Below are 22827 nucleotides of genomic sequence, written 5' to 3'. Positions count from 1 at the left end.
GGGCTCAATCCCAGGACCCCGGGATCATGACCTGAGCCGAAGGCAGAGGCTTTAACCCACTGAGCCACCCAGGCGCCCCACAAACAGTGGATTTCTTAAATTGTATTTTTTTTCCATTGCATATTGATCAAGAACTTGATCTCTGAGCTCTAGTAGCCTAGAAATGAATGCCTTTTGAATCACAGAACAGCCAAATGACCTTGGGCAAATCTTTATTCCCTCTACACCTCAGTTTCCTCAACTATTAGAATAATAAGAACTCTAGGATAGGCGGCTTCTAGGAGAGCCTCAAGACCCCTACCTCCTGGTATTTGCACACCCGTGTCGTGTCGTTCTCTCTTCTGGATTGTAGGATGCACAGGATTGTAGGATCCCTTTCTGATGAGGAGATTAGGGCAGATGTGTTAGGACTTTGTTCCCAACACTGGGAACACAAAGACTGCAGCTTCCTGCTTGGGGGTGCATGCCTGTTCTTTCTTAAAACTTTTTCCCTGAGGGGAGCAAAGTGCCAGCTGTGAGCAGCCCAGTCAAGAGGCCCATGTGGCAGGGAGCTGGTGCCTCCAGGTAACAGCCTGTGAAGCAGCCTGCCGAGAGCCAGGAATATGGGCCAGAGGCATGCAGCTAGGCTGTGCCTGATTTCCTAACTCAAGAAGTAACTCCAAGATAATAATGCTTATTGTTTTAAGCTATGAAATTGGGGGTTAGTTACACAGCAATAGGTACCAATACAAACTAGGATAATAATCACCTTATAGGATGGTGGTGATTATTGTGGTAATATATGAACAGAGTCTGACACACAGCACCATCACTGTACGTGACAACTGTTACTCCTTACACTGAAAGGGAATTGCTATGATCTGAGTGTTTGTGCCCCCCACATTCATGGTTGGAAACCTGCCCCTCAAGGTGATGGTAGTAGGAGGTGGGCCCTTTGGGAAGTGATTAGGATTAGTGGCTTTATAAAAGAGGACCAATAGGGGCGCCCGGGGGGCTCAGTGCGTTAAGCCTCTGCCTTCAGCTCAGGTCATGATCTCAGGGTCCTGGGATCGAGCCCCGAATCGGGCTCTCTGTTTAGCGGGGAGCCTGCTTCCCCCTCTCTCTCTGCCTGCCTCTCTGCCTACTTGTGATCTCTCTCACTGTCAAATAAATAAATATAATACTAAAAAAAGAGAGAGAGCACTGACAGAGCTCCACAGCCCTTCCACCATGTGAAGGTATGAAAGGTCCATAGCCCAGAAGAGATCCCCCACCTGATGATGCCAGCACCCTGACCTCAGGCTTCCAGCCTCCAGAACTGTGAGAAGTAAGTTTCTGGTGTTTATAAGCTACCCAGTCTGGGCTATATTATAATAGTAGTCCAGACAGATGTAGATAGAAATGAACCGTTCTTAATTTTAATATTTTTAAAACAGAAGAAAGCAAAGCCTGTTCAATTAGGGTAACTGTTTTTCATATTTAACTGCTCCTTTTTAAATTTATGGAGTCTGTTTATAAGTCATATTCATTACTACTAAAGCCTCCTTACATTTTCCTTTCAAAAGAGGGAAAAACTTCTGAGACTAATTTCATGGTATCATCCTGGGATCAAATTAATCAAAATTCCTTCCCTTGCAACCCCCCCCCCTGCTGCCCCCACCCAGTGAAAGCGTCTAGTTACCTATATAACACACAACCTCCAATCCACACATACCACCCAATATTTTGAGTTGCCTACACTAAAGTTTATCTTTCTGGAGGTAAAATCTCACTACTGTTCTTTCTGTGTGTGGGGTACATGATTGTGGAAATTTGTGCCTTGTGTTCATTTTATTTATTTAGTTAGTTAGTTAGTTAGTTATTTAGTTAGTTAGTTATAAATATTTTCTTTAATTGTTTTGGGGGGGCAGACTCCCCTCTGAGCAGGGAGCCCAGTGCAGCGCTCCATTCCAGGACCCTGAGATCATGACCTGAGCAGAAGACAGATGCTGAACCACTGAGTCACTGAGCTACCCAGGCACCCCTGTATTCATTTGAAAATCACTGTGGGATTTTGTTACAACACATTTTTCTAGGTGTTTTTGAAATTTTATCTGGAAAACTTAGATTAATGAAAATGACTAGTAACTTTACAGAATCTACTCATTTTCACAGACATCTCTTTTATAACAAAAGTTCAGCTTTCAGAAGACAACTTTGGCAATTGAAAATTCTGACGGCGTCATCTGAGTATGTCCAACATCTCACACAGTAGGTCATGTTTGAAGATAGAAAAATTATAGACAAGAAGAATTTCTTTTGTCTTTCTCTATGGTTTCTTCACCCTTTCATATAGATAGGGATAAATGATTCCTTTTACATGAAGTGGAAAAACTTGGTATAAGACCAGAATTTCAAAAACCCCTTATACTCTTTAAAGTAGAATATCATTATTCAAGTGCCATAAAAGCCAAGGCATGTGCCTGAGTTCTTGTTCAGCAAGGATTGTGACCAGCTTGTGGATTCCACAGACATTAACAGTACACTTGGTACGCTATTCAGGAACTCTTTTTCCAGAAAGCCACTAATGCACTTGACCTTTCCCCAGGAAGATTGGAAATCATGAAGAGGTCTGTCTGCCAAGCCCAAACATATTGTCTAATTCATTAGATTGGCAATAGCTAAATAATCATTGGAAATTCCCATTTGTTAACACAAGGTTTGGCTTAGGATTTTATGCACACTACTTTAGAAGAAGCTACTCTGTTGCCTTTGAAAGTTTTAGGTAAATCAAAGTCATGGTTATTGTTTTAAATAACAATATTGTTGTTTCTCCAATGCTTGGAGAGGCTATGGAGTGTGAAAAAAAGATTTTACCAGTTAACTATTTTCATTTCTACTTTTGGCCCTATCTTTCTGTGTGACCTCAGGCCTGTTTCTTAACCCTTCAGAGCCTCATTTTTCTTATCAACAAAGTATCTGCCCTCCTTCAGATGGTGTCCTGGGGATTGGGACTTGTCAACGAGGGATTACATGTGTTTCTATAATGTCATTAAATTCTTGACTGCAAGTTATACATCTCTAAGTCAAATGAGCATAACAAAAATAAAAACGAAAACAAAAAAGTATAGATTTTTTGGAAGATATGTGGTGTCTCAACAAAAATAGACCAGATTATACCCAGGCCTCAGTAACAACTGTATCCAGGGATTCTACTACTCCTACTTTCACTTTCTTGTGGGATATCTTTATTCTTTTGCTCCTTACCTTTGTTTTGTTGTTGCTGTTTTGTTTTTTGTTGTTGTTTTTGTTTTTTTGCACAAGGTTCATTCACAGGGTAGTCAAGAGCTGCTAATAACTCCCAAGCTTTATGGCTTAGCATGGATCAGATGCCTACAAACCAATAGTGGGGAGATGGATGTGGTAGTTGAGGTGGGGTTGGGGAGAGGAGGCTGTAGGGCAGATAATACTGTAGGGCTGTAGTCTGTGTGTGTGTGTTGGGGGACACAGACCAACTGCTCCAGGTGCAGAGGGGAAGGATAGAAAAACTGTGGAATGTTTAGAAGTATTGCCCAATTATTTGGAAGTACCTCCAGATCATTTGAAAGAGAGTGCCAAAGCATTGGTTCTTAGCCCTGACTGAATGTGTAAATGACTTGGGGAGATTTTTAAATACCTGCTCAACAAAGTCCTCCTTGTGTTGTCATCAGAATCACCTGGAGAGCTTCTGAAATTTGTAACCTTTTCAGATCTACTCAGACCTATTCAATCATTCTGTAGAGTAGGAGGTGATGGGCACCCAGAACTTGGCTTAAATTCCATAAGGATTTTTTTTCTCACATTGAATATTGAGAATCATTGCTCTCGATTGGGGATTCCCAGATTCTCAGACCAGCAGCCTCAGCTTCACCTGGGAACCAACTGGTAAAGAAAACTCTCAAGTCCCACCTCAGGCACACTGCATCAGAAAGTCTTGCACTGGAACCCAGCAAACTGCCTCCCAAAGAGCCAACTGAGTTTTGAAATGCTCACTAAAGTTTGAGAGCCATTGCTCCAGAGACATTTAAGCTCTCCATTAATTCATTTCTACAGTATTTTACAAATGTATTGATCCTGGGTTTGGGCATTTAAAATATGTAATTGCTTTTCCTTTAAACTCTAAATGGTTTGAAAATGACCCTGTGGGCACCAAAATTCCATTTAAAAATGCAGTGTTGGGGTGACGGTGGTTTAGTTGAGCATCTAACTCTGGATTTTGGCTCAGGTTGTGACCTCAAGATCATGAGTTCCACTCCCACATTAGGCTCCATGCTCAACGTGTGGAGTCTGCTTAAAGATTCTCTCTCTCCCTCTGCCCCTCCCTACCCATGCTCATGTGTGCCTGTGCTTTCTATCTCTCTAAAAAAAAAGATTTTTAGATGCAGTGTTGCATAAGACACATAAAGATAAATTTTCAACATCTACAGAGCTGAGATAAAGATAGCTTTTGTTATTTTTATTTTTCTCCCTAATTACAGTTTCCTCAACTTCTCTGGAGTGCCCCCCCCCCTTTCGGTGTGTCTGGGAACTAACACTCGAATGTCAGTTTCATAATTGTCAGCATCTTTTAATCATAGGCAACGCAGCTGTGGCTTGAGAAAGTTTATTTTAATCTCCCCGTTTAAGCCACTGATCCATTCTGAAATATAAGAAAAAATTGAATATTTTTATTTTAGAATAAAACACTTTTGAGTCATAAAATAACATTAAATGAACTTAAAAGTTCAGAAAACTTTTAAAAACAATTCTGAAATATCATTGCAAAACAAGACCATAAAGTGTATGTACTTGTCCTTGTGTTTCCATGTAGGGGAGGGGAGAACTTTAAAATTCCATCCATGATAATTTACCGACTAAAGAGTTTACAAATATCCTTACAGATATGTAGGAAGAGAATAGTAGAAATACTGAGGAATAGATAAGTAAATATCTGAAAACACAAGTGTTTATACCTCAATCCTACTACCTTTGAAAATTTTAGAGATTAAACAAGAATACACAAGTACCAGGTCCATTAGCCAATAGAGCAATGATGTCACCACATGTCAAGTGGCCTCCAGGGACCTCCGCATACATTCGTGGGAGAAGAGGAATGTGAAAGCAAGTAATGTCTTAGTACTGTGGAAACAATTTTGGTCTCAGAGATATTGGGGGCTTTTAGGCACTCCAGAACTACAATTTAAGAATAGTAAATTGGGACAAATTCATATAGTTCCATTCAAATCGGCCACTCTGAGAAACCTGGCCAAGCATAAAGTGTCATGGTAATAAAAAAGGAACGTGTGGCCTGTGCCAAGGACATGCAGTCTTGTCAGAGGAGCAAGCCTAGAGGCATCTAAGGTATAGTGGAAAGCTATTTTTTAGAATATTTAATAAAATATTATGAAGTTCTTGATAAGGAAGAAAGACTAGATATATCTTTCTCCAAAGAAACAGATTTGCTTGGAGTCTGTATAAGAAGAAAGCTTTAATAGTTGAGAAAGGGTTAGTAACTGAGGGAGAAAGAAGAAAAGAATAAGCATGAGATGATACAGGAAGATCCACAGAAACCTACAAAAGAGAAGTACTCAACAACCCAAGGGAAACATGAAGGGGGGAGAAGAAGGGGTAGAGTGGAGAGAGAAAGCACAAATAAGACCTCAAATCACTAAGGAAATCATCACACATATGAATTAATCATAATAAACACTGGTGATATCAAAGGCATATAAAACTCAAAAGTTTAAATGACTAAATAGGTCTCTGAAGGAAAAGGAACTCTGTATAACTTTTTATAGAAGTAGGTAATGGAAAGAGAAAAATCATTCAGCTTGGAAGCTCAGTCTGAGACCCCTGGGATAATCAGAGAGGAAAACTGTAAGAATGAAAGTTTTTCATGTAAGAACAACCATGTGGGTTAAAAAAAAAAAAAAAAAGGTTTGTGAGGTTTCCGTGGACCAATGCGTGATAATTATGAATAAATGAAGGGAAATTTATAAAAATGAATGTCTATCATTCAAAGAATTGGAATGTTGGGGGAAACTCTTGAGAAATGGGGTGGCCTTCCTCCACACTCAAGAGGTGATCATAAATTGCATCGGCTTCAGAAAACACTTATCTGGTCATGCCACATCCCAAATCCAGGCCTCTCAGGAGCCTCAACTGCCCAACCCTACTGTGTGAGGTCTTCCATGTTACACCCCTTTCTTACCAGTCACCTCATTTACATCCTTCCGCCTACCAAACCTATGAACCCCTTGGAAGACAGAACAACCATTTGTGTAACAACAGACTGGGGTACAGTTTTTTTAATTTTCTAAGACAATTCAAATCCCAATATGGGATCTATGTGGCAAAATTTTGATACATGAATCCCTATACGGTCAAAAAGTCAATTTGTCAATGGGTCTCAAACTTGTAATAGAAGGATGTATAGCGTTTGGATGCAGCAAAAGAGAGCAGGATGGCCCTACTTCTTAAACATGAGCTATGAGAAACCAGAGAGATAAAATACTCTCTGCTTGAGACAACTATATGTGGTAGGGTCTTTATGGACAACAGTGTTCAAGATAAGGCAAAGGTTAAAGGATCATTAAGGAAATGTTTGAAGACATGAGGAATCCTCCATGCATATTTGAAAAGTTTGGAAATAGAAATGGAAGAGGAAGAGGAGAGCTTGTTGAAGTTATCTCACTATCTGATGGAAGAAAATGAGTAGGAAAACCAGTTTATTTTCATCATCGTCAACAAGGATCGTTAATGATCAAACAGGTTCCACACCCAGCATGGAGCCCAACATGGGGCTTGAGCTTATGACCCCAAGATCAAAACCTGAGCTGAGAGCAACAGCCAGATGTTTAACCAACTGCACCACTCAGATTTTACTCATTTATTTGACAGAGACACAGCGAGAGAGGAAACACAAGCCGGGGTAGTGGAGAGGGAGAAGCAGGCTTTGCGTGGAGCTGGGAGCCAGATGCAGGGCTCAATCCCAGGACCCTGGGATCGTGACCTGAGCCCAAGGCAGACACCCAATGGCTGAGCCATGCAGGTACCCCGAAAGAATCTTAATATACATGAAAAGCTAAATTTCTTAAGGACATGTAAGTGAGAGAGATCTGGAAGTATCCCCTAGAGACTATTGTTTGAAATAATGATGGAGGTACATTTGGAAATTGTTCTGTAAGAACAATATTTTCACTTTCTTTCACTGTATCACATTACCTTTATTTCTATTTTCCACTTTTTTGTACTATAGGCATTATTATATTTTCATTTTCTTTGCAAATTTATTAACATAAAAATATTGTAAAAATTTGGGAAAAAAAGTCAATTTGTCAACAGAATAACTAAAAGCACCATTATGTCTAGCTGTGAACCACCATAATTGAATTTGTTTCTCTGTTAATTGTGTGGGCAAATAACTTCATTTCTATATTCTGTATATCTTACAAACCCCGTAATACATAATTGTAATTGCTTTAACCAAAAAGAAAGATTATTTTAAATTGAAAATGACATTGTATATTTCTGGGGCTCTTCCTTCCTCTCTGAAGGTCAAGGCTTCTGCCCAGAATAATTCCCTTTTCCCTCAAATTCTTTTGGTATTTTTTGAAGTGCCCATGTACTGGTGACCAATTGCCTCAGATTTTGTTTTTCTGTAAATATACCAGTTCCACTTTGAATTTTGAAGGATGTTTTTATGAAGTCTGGAATTTTAGATTGATATCCCCCCGCCTTGTAGTGCTTTAAGGTATCAATCCAGTTTCTTCCTGTTCTCATTATTTTTGACGAGTACTCAGCTCTACTTCTTATCTTTATTTCTCTAAATGTACTGTGATATTTTCATGTCACCTTTTTTAAGATCTAAATTTATATCTAAAAAATTTAGATTCTAAATTTAGAGTTAAATTTAGAAAATTTAGATTTTCTGTTTATTTGCTTGTTTGTTTGTTTGTTTGTTTGTTTTTAAGGACTGCAGCTGTTATATACCCAGGGATGGTTTTCCTAGCATTTATCCTGTTTTTCTTCACTTCTAAAGTAGTTTGATCTTTCATTGATTTTGAAAAAAATCTCAGCAATAATCTCTTCAAATAATTCTTTAGTCTGACTTTCTCTTTTCTCTATCTAGTATTCTAATTATACACATATAAGATCACTAATTATTGTCCCACAGGTCTCTAAAGTTCTTTTTTCGATTCTGTGGTTCAGTTGATATTATTTCTATTGGCCTGTCTATAAGTTTTCTAATTGTTTCTTTTACTGAATCTAGACTGTTAAGCCCATCCAACAAATCATTAATTTAGGTATTGCACTTTTACTTCTAGAATTTACATTTGTTTCCTTATGGAGTCTTCATTTCTCTGATGAAGTTCCCCATCTTTTCCTCTAAATTCTTTAAAAGTCTGCTTTTTAATCCTTATATGCTAATTTTAACATGCAAATCATCTGTGGTTTTGCTTCCGTAAACTTCCTTTAAAAATCTCAATCGTGACTCCTATTCTCCTAAAAAAACTGTATCATAATTTTTTTTTAGGATTCATATGTTTATTAATCAATACAGAAAGCAGGTATTTGGCATCTTACATTTTTTAACAAGATGGCACATCAAAACATATGCTTCAGTTATGAGTATTATGGTGCTTTTAAAACCCTATTTTCTATCTTCTTTTTTTTTTTTTTTTTTTTTTTTTTTTTTTTTTCCTTTTTATTAATTTTTTCAGCGTAACAGTATTCATTCTTTTTGCACAACACCCAGTGCTCCATGCAAAACGTGCCCTCCCCATCACCCACCACCTGTTCCCCCAACCTCCCACCCCTGACCCTTCAAAACCCTCAGGTTGTTTTTCAGAGTCCATAGTCTCTTATGGTTCGCCTCCCCTCCCCAATGTCCATAGCCCGCTCCCCCTCTCCCAATCCCACCTCCCCCCAGCAACCCCCAGTTTGTTTTGTGAGATTAAGAGTCATTTATGGTTTGTCTCCCTCCCAATCAAGAGTCTTTATTCCTCTAAATGTTGACAGACATTGGTTAGGCATGTGATATTACTTATCTTTGGATGACCTTATTTAAGAATGGTACATAAATTTAAAGCTTTGGTGAAAAATGGTGAGAACCATTCCAGTTATTGAAAACCCTTCAGATATCTTTTCAATTAAAATAAATAACAGTTTCAAAAAGATCATCCACTCAGAAGCTTGCCTTATAGTTTTAAGAAAATATCTCCCATTAAAAACACATAATGGAAGGACTGGGAAATTTACTCATCATAAAATAAAGTAATTTTATGTATGAGTAATATTTAAATCACATTATTTTAAAATAAGTTTTATGGTATTTGAGTCTGTTTAGGGTAGCTAATAACTTAGATAGTGTTCTACCTTATGGTAAACTCTGTCATTCACAATATACCCTTACTCTTTCTTCCAGGTACAGTTTAGGCAATCCAGTAGCTGGGCTTAAAATGTTATTAGGAGCTCTGGCCAGGCATTGTAGGACCTGGAGAAGTCAAAATCTCTTCTCATCCAGTATTTTCAATGATTATTGGGAAAACAATTGGACTTTGGCCTTTCCGTAGGCAAGGTTTTCATTTAATTGAGGCATTAGAATATTTTGTTAAAAATATAATCTTTCATTGTGAAATTCTGTTTCAGTCTGTCAGAGAATTTTAGATTTCAATATAGAATAAGCTCTTTTCAGCCACTGAAAAAAGTTAAGATCCTCATTGCGGTTTTCCTCTGAAAAATAAATATGTGCTTTGATAGAGCTATTGGTGTGTATTACCATATGCCTGTGAGTGCACAGGCACCCATTGTTAATGTTCATCTCCCATCCATGTCAGTAGTGGAGTTATGAATTAATCTAGGTTAGACTTTGGTGTATAGAATCTCTGTATTTCAACAATTTCAAAAAATCTGCTGTCACTTTGTTATATTTAAGCAAATAATCTCACTCTTACGTCAAATTATCTCATGACGTTTGAACTTTAGTTTTCTTTAGCTGGATCTTCCCAAAGTGTACTTAAGTGGCACAGCCAAACTACTGAAGAAATTCAACAGTACCTGATGGTTTTCCTGCACTTTTCCATGTTTTTTTTTAGTTGTTATTGTAGTTTATGATTGAATATGCAAAACAAATTTTAGCAAAAAGGCATGCATTCTTCCTGGATGCTAGATTGTATGTATTGATTTTCTAGCCACAAACATCCTCTTGATCTTCTTCAGACTTTTTTTTTCCTTTAAAGGTATTTTAACTTGAGAATATAACCAAATTCTTGTTTTGATTTCATATATAGTGATGCTTAAACTTTATCTGAAAATAACAGAAATCTTAAAATAATAATAGTGGTTTAAACAAGGTAGAAGTTAATTTTTTTTTCATTCTTAATTCATTTATTTTTTTCAGCGTAACAGCATTCATTGTTTTTGCACAACACCCAGTGCTCCATGCAATACGTGCCCTCCCTATTACCCACCACCTGTTCCCCCTACCTCCCACCCCCGACCCTTCAAAACCCTCAGGTTGTTTTTCAGAGTCCACAGTCTCTTATGGTTCGCCTCCCCTTCCAATTTTTTTTTTTTTTTGTAAACATATAATGTATTTTTATCCCCAGGGGTACAGGTCTGTGAATCGCCAGGTTTACACACTTCACAGCACTCACGATAGCACATACCCTCCCCAATGTCCATAACCCCCTCCCCCTCTCCCAACCCCACCTCCGCCCAGCAACCCCCAGTTTGTTTTGTGAGATTAAGAGTCATTTATGGTTTGTCTCCCTCCCAATCCCATCTTGTTTCATTTATTCTTCTCCTATCCCCCTAACCCCCCATGTTGCATCTCCATGTCCTCATATCAGGGAGATCATATGATAGTTGTCTTTCTCCGATTGACTTATTTCGCTAAGCATGATACCCTCTAGTTCCATCCATGTCGTCGCAAATGGCAAGATTTCCTTTCTTTTGATGGCTGCATAGTATTCCATTGTGTATATATACCACATCTTCTGTATCCATTCATCTGTTGATGGACATCTAGGTTCTTTCCATAGTTTGGCTCTTGTAGACATTGCTGCTATAAACATTCGGGTGCACGTGCCCCTTCGGATCACTGCGTTTGTATCTTTAGGGTAAATACCCAGTAGTTCAATTGCTGGGTCATAGGGTAGTTCTATTTTCAACATTTTGAGGAACCTCCATGCTGTTTTCCAGCGTGGTTGCCCCAGCTTGCATTCCCACCAACAGTGTAGGAGGGTTCCCCTTTCTCCGCATCCTCGCCAGCACCTGTCATTTCCTGACTTGTTAATTTTAGCCGTTCTGACTGGTGTGAGGTGATATCTCATTGTGGTTTTGATTTGTATTTCCCTGATGCCGAGTGACGTGGAGCACTTTTTCATGTGTCTGTTGGCCATCTGGATGTCTTCTTTGCAGAAATGTCTGTTCATGTCCTCTGCCCATTTCTTGATTGGATTGTTTGTTCTTTGGGTGTTGAGTTTGCTAAGTTCCTTATAAATTTTGGATACTAGCCCATTGTCTGATATGTCGTTTGCAAATATCTTCTCCCATTCTGGCAGTTGTCTTTTGGTTTTGTTAACTGAAAAAACTGTATCATAATTTTTAAACGGATGGCAGATACTGTGTTTAAAGGGCCCATAGACAGTAGAATAAATCTTTTCTCCAGAGATGTCCTGCTTTTTCCTTTGCCAGATACTTAGAGAAAGAGAATGCTTTTTCTTTTTTTTAATTCAGCCAGAAGTTGAGCTAGATCAGAGTCTAGGTTACAACTTTACCAAGTTGTGTCAAACCTCATGTCGACCTCATGTGTCAAACGTCCTCAGGGCAAAATCTGTTCTATGTGTATTACAAGCAACTCTCTCTGGTAAGACTTTGGGATCTAAGCACCATTAGGACTGCAAGAGATTGTTCCTTGCCTTCCAGCGTAGCACTGAGCCTCCTGAACCCCAAAGAACTTGTGTGGTAGAATCAGTGGCAATTGAGAGGAACTATTTCTGCATCTGAAACTGCTCTAGATTCCAGTCCTTCAAGCAGGTTCATGAGATTTCTAAGTTTTGTTGACTTCTCCTTCCCCAGCATATCAACCCTCCCCTCTCCCTGGCCTCTGGGAGGCAAGATACTCTGCTTAACTGTGCCCAGACACAGCAGTTCCACCTATGGATGAAAGTGTAACTAACCAGATCCATGAAGAAGAGCTCACCCCTCTTTACAATTCAGTTCCTTTGAGTATATAGCTTACTGGTGGCTTAATATATGTGTACATATGTATATGAGTACGTGTGTGTGTGTGTGTGTGTGTGTGTATCTATATCTATATCTATATCTATATCTATATCTATATCTCAACAGTCTTGTTACTCTTTATATCCTTGAATTCAGTTTCAATAGAATAATGACCACTCTAAAACAGAATATATTAATGAATTATTTTCTTCTTTTTTCTAAGATTTTATTTGTTTATTTGAGAGAGAGAGAACAAACAGGAGAAAGGCAGGCAAAGGGAGTGGGAGAAGCAGGATCCCACTGAGCTGGGAGCCCAACTCAGGGCTCAATCTCAGGAACCTGGGGTCATGACTTGAGCTGAAGGCAGATGCTTAACTGACTGAGCCACCCAGGTGCCCTATTAATGAAGTATTTTCAATCTTCCTCATTTGGGGTCCATTTGAGCCATTAACAAATATGTTCTCATCTCACTTTTATTTTTCTTTGTAAGGCCTTGTTTGATTATCTAAACAATCTGAAAGAAATACTTGTGGCAGTATTTTTAAACTTTAGGTTTCAAAGAAGATATTTACGGGAAGTGTTCACTTTCAATTATTTCTGCTTTGGTTTCCAGAGTTATTTATTGATCACTGGAATCCCAATGCTGCAGTTTCAAATCTGTTTTCAAGGAAGGAAAAGAATTTAAATCTGACTCTATGATACAAGCATAACTGAAATGTATAAAATCAGAATTAAAAAGAGTACAAATTTAGAGAAGTCCTAATATTTGAAATCACTGATAACCTTACAAAGTGACTCAGGAAATGTCTGAGCTGACGTAGAAGACATTTGCTTAGAAGTCAATGCACACAAACTCTGGGGTCGCCAGTACATTCCATTTTAATGTAAGAGGAGAGGACATAAAAACCTAACCTTCTTCATGGCTGAGACTCACAGATCCAAGTTATAGCACTTCAGAGAAGACATATTTATTCCAGTATAGCTGATTTGGAAGCTACATCATAGTTTACTTCTTTTAAAATTTTTATTTGTTTAGATTAAAAACCCCAGTTAAATTATAGTTTATATGTTGTTCACAGCAAGATTACACAATAAAACCGTTGCGTAGCCATCTGAGTTCTCTGCAGAGCAAGATACTGGGTAGTAGTAAGACAGCTTGCAAATTCCACTTTGTTCCTTTTGCATTATAAAAATTGTTCATGGGCCAACCGGGAAAGAAAACTCGCACATACCTTAACCTTGCCAAATTACAACAAAGCTGTTTCAGAATAAGAACAATGGAGAAACATATTAATTCTCAGTAGAACAGAATGCGTGCTCTCCTTTCTACTTATTACAATAGCAACTTTGTTTTTTTCATGTGTTTTCTTGATTCCTATAGGTACGCTTGGTATGAAAACTCCAATTTGGCTTTTTCTGTGGGTTTGATGCAGAGTTAACTGGTACAGATGAAAACCTAGATAAAGTGTTGGGAAGGCACACAAGGGATTTGTTCACAGTGTTCTCGAATGCATCACCTGAAGGCTGCAAATCACCTGCGCAAGAGAAAAGAATTATTGAGTTAAGGAAGAGTGAGAAATTGGGGGAATCCACTTAGCCTGAGAAAATGGAAATTTCCCAGGGACTACCTTTCCAGCTTGATTTGTTTGCTCATCATACCCTGCAGTATTTTAAAAGATACAGATATTGAGTTATGCTCCAAATGGATATTAAACAGATTCTCATTTTTTTTTAAATCACATAGCCACATGTCATCTTATGTTCTCCTTTGCTGATGAACAGACAGAATGTTTAGAGGCAAGGAAATGAAAGTGTGATGCTTTTGTATGTCAAACAAAAAACTTTGTTCCTTACCAACATACTTCGTATACTTATATTTTATCTAGTTAAGAGGATGGAGACTTAGACCAGTATCAGTAAAAAACAAAACAAAACAAAACAAAACAAAACAAAACAAACAAACAAAAAACATGGTCATGATCCCCAGCCTTGGAGTTCCAGTGTACTTTTTCTGCCTTTTTTTCTTTTTTCTTTTTCAGCCTGCTGATGGCACCCCCAAAAAAGCTGAAAAATGGAGCAAAAGGCTCTGGGTTTTGTTGTTGCTTGTTTGTTGTTGCTTGTTTGTTTGTTTCCAATTGAGCAACAAGAGTAGACTTCAGTGGTAATGAATTGCCAAAAACTGTGCTCCAGTATTTGATTTTCTCCTAAAGGATCTGAATTTGGATAAGTAGTCACTGTCTCTAACTACTGTGAAGTATTTCTGTTAAGTTCTACAGTTTAACGGTGGCACTTTCCAAGAGATCAATGTTTCCTAAGAACACATGTAAAATGTGTTGCTTGATCAGAGGGAAAGAGGGAATTGCACAATAAATTTAGAAGTGACCTCCTTGTATCTTCTAAAAATGATATTTGGAATCACAAGAATTTTTTCTTCATATTTCCTTTCTCTTCTTTGTTTTTTTTTTTAAGATTTTATTTATTTATTTGACAGAGAGAGAGAGACCACAAGTAGGCAGAGAGGCAGGCAGAGAGAGAGAGGAGGAAGCAGGCTCCCTACGGAGCAGAGAGCCTGATGCGGGGCTCGATCCCAGGACCCTGAGATCATGACCTGAGCCGAAGGCAGCGGCTTAATCCACTGAGCCACCCAGGCGCCCCTCTCTTCTTAGTTTTAAAAATGTTTTAGCAGAGTAGTATGTCCTAAAAATAACCTAACTTTGCTGAGCATTTATGTGTCAGTCACTCAGCTATACACCTCATATAATTTAATCTATCTTTACAAAACACCACAGGGTAGACACTGTTAGTTTTTCTGTTTCCTAGTGGAAGAAATGGAAGCTCACCCATGTGACCCAGAATTCCAATCTGCCCTGGTTGCTAGGATCACACTTTTGGACTTCCATGTAGGTACTCTTTTTATTGCATATTTTATTTCCAGAATAATAACAAGAAAGGTTTTGGAGATTCTTTCCCCTAATCCCCGAGGAGATCAACACAAGGGTGCATTTATAACTGTACAGACAACTGACAATTAGAGAGATTTCACTTACTCCCACAGCAAGCTGGAGAATTACTGACTGCTTCTTCTCCATTTGTCCTCTGGTCAACCACTCCCAGTTAGTTATGAAAATACCTCACTGGGAACAGTGACCCAACAGGCATATATCTATTCAGAAATTAGATGAATATATTAAATGGATTTTAGAATAATAGACCAAATAAACTGAGAACCCCTTCAATTATAGGAATGAGTGATGTCTTTCATAGTCTCTTTTTCAAACTGATGAATCTGTGAATCCACCAAAATAAAGCAGGTAGTTTTAACAAGCAAAAATTATGTCATGGATGCAGATTCAGCAACTGGTCATAGCTTAAGAATAAGCAGATCGATTGCTCTGTTTTAAGCAGGAGGTTTTGTAGATCTGTCTGCGAGTGGTTAATAAATGATCTCAAAGAATCCATGGCAAATTACCTTTTGATAGAATCTTAGGCGGCAAAGATAAGGAAACTGGTGAAAGAAGAATCAGATGAAGGAGAGAAATTAATCTACCTGCTTGTGAGCAGACACACCTCAGTCAAACCCTATGCTGCCCCCACCTGACATCTTGATGCCAGGGAGTAAAGAAATGGGTCTCAAGCATTCTTGAGAAAATCTGCTACATATGTGACTTTCTATTACTCAGTGCCCAGAAGTGTGTATTTAAATGTTAAATTACACATGAAGAGTTTCAAAAGGAAACACATTAAATAATTCAAATAGACTTTAAAAACTTTCTTCACTTGATGGACAGCAGCGAAATCCCGATGACCAGATGAGAGAGTTGAATCAGAGTTGAACTTTTACAGGGTAAGGAGGTGAAGGGAATATGTATCTTTGTGGTTTGGCTTAGGTAGCTATTTTATCTTTAATTGCCGTGAAACTTGCTGTTAGAGATTGTTCTGGTTTTCATGTTTTTGGCTCAGGATACTTGCTGCCATCCTACTTGATAACACTCAGAGTCGTGATTCCCGAGAGCTGTGTTTTTGCAAGCCTTGTGTGGTTGGTTAAGGTTAGGGGGTAGTTGATGTAATGAAAAAAATAATGTGTGGGTGGGAGAGCAGGAGATAAAGCCACAATTGAAAGCAAAGGGGAATTTGAGAATCCTCTACCATGTCTGGTTTTTTTTTTTTTTTGAAAGGCACATTATTATTTATATTTTCTGTGAATGTTGAATAAGGAAGCACACATATGAAAGCTTCTGTGCAGTTTTCATAAAGACAGAATAAAACTCACTGTGATATGAATAGACATCTGATTGAGATTTCTTACTGTTCTACTGAAAATGCTCTTCTGGATCAGATGTCTTAAGGCCAGTAGAAAGTACCACATCAAACAGATAGCTTTTCTTTTCCTTCTACTTAGTTTCAGTGAAAAAAAAATTGTCGTATATTGAATAAAATACTATAAGGCTTTCCTCTTTAAATTTTTTTTATCCAGATTTATTGATTACTCTAATATCCCCTTTTCATGCACTCTCTTGAGTTAAGATAAAAATGGTTTCATCCACTGCAAATGCACAGACATTTGAGAGGGATAACCCATGAAGTTCTTAGGCATAACTGCTCACCAAACTGCTCTCTTTTAAAATAGAAAATGTTTAGTATCATCTGGCCGCTGGCTGTGTGGCTCTGGCTTATTTAGGTGAAGGCAGAGGAATGGGGAGGAGGAGGGCCCTAGAAAAATAGGAGAATAGGGGGTCAGGGCTGAGAGAGGACGATAAAAAGGCACAGAAAGAGAAAGGTCATTTGTAAGACTTCTGCTTACCTCACAGGTTGACCTACAATTTGAACTTTGTTACAAACTGTGCTGAGAAAAAACTCCACAAATGCTTTCTTACATCTCTGTAGCATTAACTACCCTTGCTGACCATATGTCTCTGGAGTTGAAAGAATTGTTCTGCTTTGATAGCTGGGAAAAATCACAGCTCCATCTCTCAGAGGGACACCTGATTTATTACCATCAGGCAGAGGTTGAAGCTTCAGTCATGACCAGGATCATAAACATTTGTTGTTGTTGTTCTTGTATTTCAGACTTGGTCAGACTCCAAATGTGTCCTCCGTCCGGTTCTACAACTATCTGCTGAGCGCCTTCTTGAGCTCTGTAGGCATGGTGCCAGGTACCAAAGGAACAAATGTGAGTAATCTAGACAATGTCACCACCTTATGGAGTAGTATCTGGGCACATAAGAGTGTAACATGCTGATTTCAGACTGTTGAAAGATCCTTCCTACTCTGGGCCCTGGGTTCATTGTCACCTCTGTCCCATTGCAGCTGCTAATCATGGAGGTCTTGGATCATGCAGATGTCCTTTGCATGGCAGCCTTGTGGTCCAAGGAATGAGGCCATGGAACTTGGTAGTTTGCACCAAATAAATTGATTCGTAGGATGTGACAAGTGGTACCAAGATTTGGCATCTCTCAAAAATTCAAATGCAGAGAATTTGGATCAGAGATCTTCCTTGAACTCTCTAGGTGACTGAGTCTCCAAACCCTCCCCCTCCATGAAGATGTTTTAAAACAATTTGAATTCACTATGACTATCCGAAAACTCATGTTTTCTTTTACCTTCTGCTATATTAGCCAAAAAGTTTGATTAGCATTTCTCTGCTCCTATATACTATCATTTGAAACATGTTAAATATGGGGGGTGGGGCGCAGAGAGACATAAACACCTGCCTGGGTTTAGCTTCCAGGCACACTCTTGAAAATTAAGTCCTTGTCCACATGTCTGCTCTCCCTCCCTGCACACTTCGTACATTGTTTCTCATTTTTTATCTTACTGCTGGCATCAACTTGTTGCTGTAGCTCTTGAGATACTATGCTCAAATTAAACTGGGTGGTGGGTAGGTAATGGAATCATTATTTTAAAACTATTTGCAGCCACTTTTGCCTTTTAGGTGGAGGGCTTTGGAATTATTCATAACAGAATTTAAATTTATACTGTTTCTTTTCTCATATGGTGGTGGGTGGGAGGAGAGAAAAATGTAACACAGATGATCACTGCGGTCACCCTGCTCCTCAGCCTCAGGATAGCATAGGGTCAGGTCAAACTCTGCAATTATGTTTTATTCAGGTCCAATGCCCTCAGGATTTCTGCAGATACATTTGTGCTAGTGTTTGCAGTTTCCTGCTTTTGCTGAATTCTCATTACTCTGAGTCTTGAGGCTGCTTTATCTCTGCCCTGGCTTCAAGTTAGACGTGGGAGCATTTCCTTCTCTATTTTCTGCCCTGCTTTTCTCCTACTGCTCACCAGAGACAGCTATGAATACAATAAATAAATAAATAAATACATACATACATACATACATAAATAAATAAATAAAATCACTGAGATTTGGGGTTATGTAGTGTAGGGAAGGGGCATATACAACACAGATAACTTGAAATTGGGTATTAAATTTTTCTAGCCTCAGAAAGTCCCTTGGCCATTGTATCTGAATCAAGCTCTGACCTCTGACTTCTCTCTGCATAACCCTCCCTTTACCTCACCTTCTGTCCCAACAGCACAAAATAATCATCTTACTTTCACATGCAGAAAAATGCAACTCTCCTCAAACCAGAATGTATTTCCTCTGGGTACCTGTTCTGTGTACACTTGAAAAGAGGGCGTATTCTGTTGATGTTGAGTGGAGTGCTTTATAAATGTGAATTAGATCAAGTTTAACAGTGCTGTTCAAATCTACGTCCTTACTGTTTTTCGGTCTACTTGTTCTATCAGTAATTGAAGAGGGGTGGTAAGATGTCTAACTAAAGTTTGGGATTTGTTTCTTTTTGCAGTTCTCTCAGTTTTTGCCTCATGTGGTTGGATGCTTTGCTTTTGGGTATACAAGTGTTTAACTTTCTTATCTCCTCTTGATTAGTTGGCCCCTTTATCATTATGAAATGACATTTTCTTTAGCCCTGCTAAACTCCTTTGCTCTGAAATCCTATCTTGTCTAATTCCAATATTGCCACTCTGTCTTTCTTTTGATTAGTGTAGGCATGATGTTTTTAAAACCTATCACTATCAACACCTGCATTCACCATGGGCACATTTCTTATGATCTATAAACCTAGACTAACAGATCATTATCACCAATGTGCATAGTTTATCTTAGAGTTCACTCTTGGTGCTGTACCTTCTGTGTGTCTTGACAGGTCTATAATGTCAAATATCTACCACTGTAATATACAGAGTAGGTTTGCTACCCAAAGATCTGCTCTGCCTGTCCATCCTTCTCTCCCGCACAGCCCCTGGTAACCACTGATCTTTTCAAGGTCTCCATGGTTTTCTCATTTCCAGAATGTCACAGAGTTGGATTCATGCAATACGTAGCTCACTTAGTAATATGCATTTAAGTTTCCTCTATGTCTTTTCATGGCTTGAAAGCTCCTTTATTTTTAGTGTTAAATAATATTCCATTGTCTGGATGTATCACACTTTATTCATTTACCTACTGAAGGGATAGCTCAGTTGCTTTCAAGTGTTGGCAATTATAAACAAAACCCTCTAAATCCGTGTGCAGGTTTTTATGCAGACATGAGTTTTCAGTTCATCTGCATAAAGATCAAGGAGTATAATTGCCAGATCACATGGTGGGAATATGCTTAGTTTTGTAAGAAAACTGACAAATGGTCTGAACCATTTTGCATTTCTACCTGCAATGAATGAGAATTCCTTTTGTAACAGCACTCCAGCTGGTCTTAAGGGTTAACTTGCTTCAAGTTAACACACTTCTTGCTTGCTGACTTAAGGCCCTTGATCTGTAACAGAACTAATTTACTTTCTTTGAGATTTGTAGACAGCTGCCCTTGGGGAATGAAGGACTAGAACATTCTGAGGCCACAGAGGCCAGCAGGTTTATTTGAAGCCGCGTTAGCTTTCTGATTAGCCCAGAAATCTCTTAGCAAAATGTGTTTCTTTTCTAAAGTCACGTGGGTGACTTTACTGACCTTCCTTTGTGCATCTGTAGACCTCACCCTCCTTTGCAGAAAGAGCAGAGTACACTTGCACAGCCCTTGAGTACCAAGGGACTAGAACTTCTTGCACAACCTCTGAGCACTGAGATAAATCTGGAACTGGCATCATTGAGTCTGAATGTAATCAAGAAATGTCACTCCCTTAACTGATTAAGACTCTTTAAAAATCTCTGTACCAGGTAGGAACCTCGGAGTTGGCCTCTGGAGAAGAGTCTGTCTCTGCAGGTGGCTAGCCTCCTGAATAAAGCTCCCATTCCTTTCTAGGCAAAACCTGTCTCTTGAGGATTGGCCTTTCAAGTGACAAGCAGCCGACTTGCATTTGGGGAAGGCTATTGCTCCATATCCTCGCTAGCATTTGGTGTGGTCAGTGTGTTGGATTGTGGCCATTTTAATAGGTATGTGGTGGCAGCTCAGTGTTGTTGAAATTTGCATTTTCCTAATGCCATATTATGTTGAGCATCTTTTCCTATGTTTATTTTCCATTTGCATATTTCTTTGTTGAGATATCTGTTCAGTCTTTTGCTCATTTTTTCTAATCAGGTTGTTCATTTTCTTATTGTTGAGTTTCAAGAAAGCTTTGTATATTTTAGATAATAATCCTTTATAAGATGTGTCTTTTGCAAATATTTTCTCCAAGTCTGTGGCTTGTTTTCTCATTCTCTTGACCTTATCTTCTGCGGAGAAGAAACTTTGCATTTTAATAAAGTCCAGGTTTCAACTATTTTTTTCCATGCAGTTTGTAAGGGAAAGAATGTCATATTTGTATTTATATTTTCTACTTCTGGCACAGTTGACTGACACATTTTAGGCACTGTGTATCGAAGGAGTGAGTGAATGCCCTGTTCTAATAATGATCTTTTCAAAACAGGATCACCTATATTCTTATATTAACAAAAGAGCTTATTGGATTTAACAAGCAAAAAGTAATAACAAATGATTGACTATTTGCTTATCAGGCTGATTCAGTTCTGACATTTGTACATCTTGCTATCTACTTTCCTCCATGAGTTACATTAGAATGTTTATTATGTTTACTGGTTGTCCCAGCTTCAGATATGAAAAAAAAAAAAACCTTCTGTTATACATAGGAAACCTCTAATCTTCCAGTGTGACTGAATCCTGAGGATTTGTCTGTTGTTCAGAAAACATCTCATTTTCTATAGCCCAAAAACTACACCTAGATATCAAAGTCGCACACTACAGTCAGATGGCATTCTCTTAGTAACTAAAATATAGTCTCTCCCTCTTTATAGCATTTTTATAAGCATCAAAAAATGCTTGATAATTTATCAGATATGATATCTTTATGAAATTTAGGATGTTCAACTGTTAATTTATTTCTGAATAAAGCCTAAGTTATGTCAAATATATTGCGATTGAGCCTTAAACCTGAGCATGAATATAATATAGATATAAGGAAAATATTCTTCAAAATAAAAGTGTCATAAGAAAGGAGTTATGCCACATTTATATAAATGTCTCTCAAAGGTTAAAGTATTCTGCTTAACAATTTCTTGACTATAAAATAAACTTTTAAATAAAATTGCCTTAAAGAATGAAGATTTATGACTTTATGATATATACAGGACAAAATAATTTACTTTGGACCCCATTATTAGAGATTTAAAAATATTTAGTAAGGGAGCATATTACCCTAACATTACTTTGTTTTAAAGCATTTTCTCAACATGAAATGCAAATTGCAATCGACCTGAGAGCGTAAAATTACTGTGACATATGATATTAACAAAACATTTTAGTCTGTACATTCTGAAAATTTATGAAGAAGTGACAACAGCTCTGTCTACACTAATTCCTTAAGGGTATTCAATAATTTATACTTTTCTTCATTCACCTGTTTGAACTGACTTTTCTCCTAGTTAACTTGAATTTGAGATTAAATATATTAATTTCTTTATGTGAATTTACTTTTTACAGTATTATCCAAATGTAGGTTTTGACCCCATTTATTGTCACTGAAAGAGTAAGGGACGTAAGTGTGTCTTTTTCTTTATTGAGCACTTTCAGCATCTTAGGCAATGCAGAACGTGTTGGGGCGGCACCTGATACAAAGATGAACTAGAGGGTCTGATTTCTTTTTTAAAGATTTTATTTATTTGTCAGAGAGAGAGAGAGAGAGGGCACAAGAGGGGGGGGGGCAGAAGGAGAAGCAGGCTCCCTACTGAGCAAGGAGCCTTATGTGGGACTTGATCCCAGGACCCTGGGATCATGACCTGAGCCAAAGGCAGATGCTTAAATGACTGAGCCACCCCAGGTGTCTCAAGGGTCTGATTTTTTAAAAGATTTATTTATTTGAGGGAGAGAGAGTGTGTGAGCTGGGGGAGGGGCAGAGAGAGAGAGAGGGAGAGTATCTCATGTAGGCTCACATGGAGTGCAGAGTCTGGTGTGGGACTGGACCCCACCACCCTGAGATCATGACCACAGCTGAATTCAAGAGTTGTTCCCTTAACTGACAGTCACCCAGGCACCATTAGAGGGTCTGATTTTTGCTCTCTGCCTTCAAGCAGCTAATAATCTAACAAGCTAAAACAATTCTACACAAATAACTGTGATGCTAGGTAGAAGTTAAGGAGTTCTAAATAACACACACAAAGAGATCATCTGA

The sequence above is a fragment of the Meles meles genome, chromosome 15 (genome assembly GCF_922984935.1).
Source record: "Meles meles chromosome 15, mMelMel3.1 paternal haplotype, whole genome shotgun sequence".
In the NCBI taxonomy this organism is placed as follows: Eukaryota; Metazoa; Chordata; class Mammalia; order Carnivora; family Mustelidae; genus Meles; species Meles meles.
The sequence above is the reverse complement of the archived record's forward strand: the minus strand, read 5'-3'. Positions refer to the sequence as shown.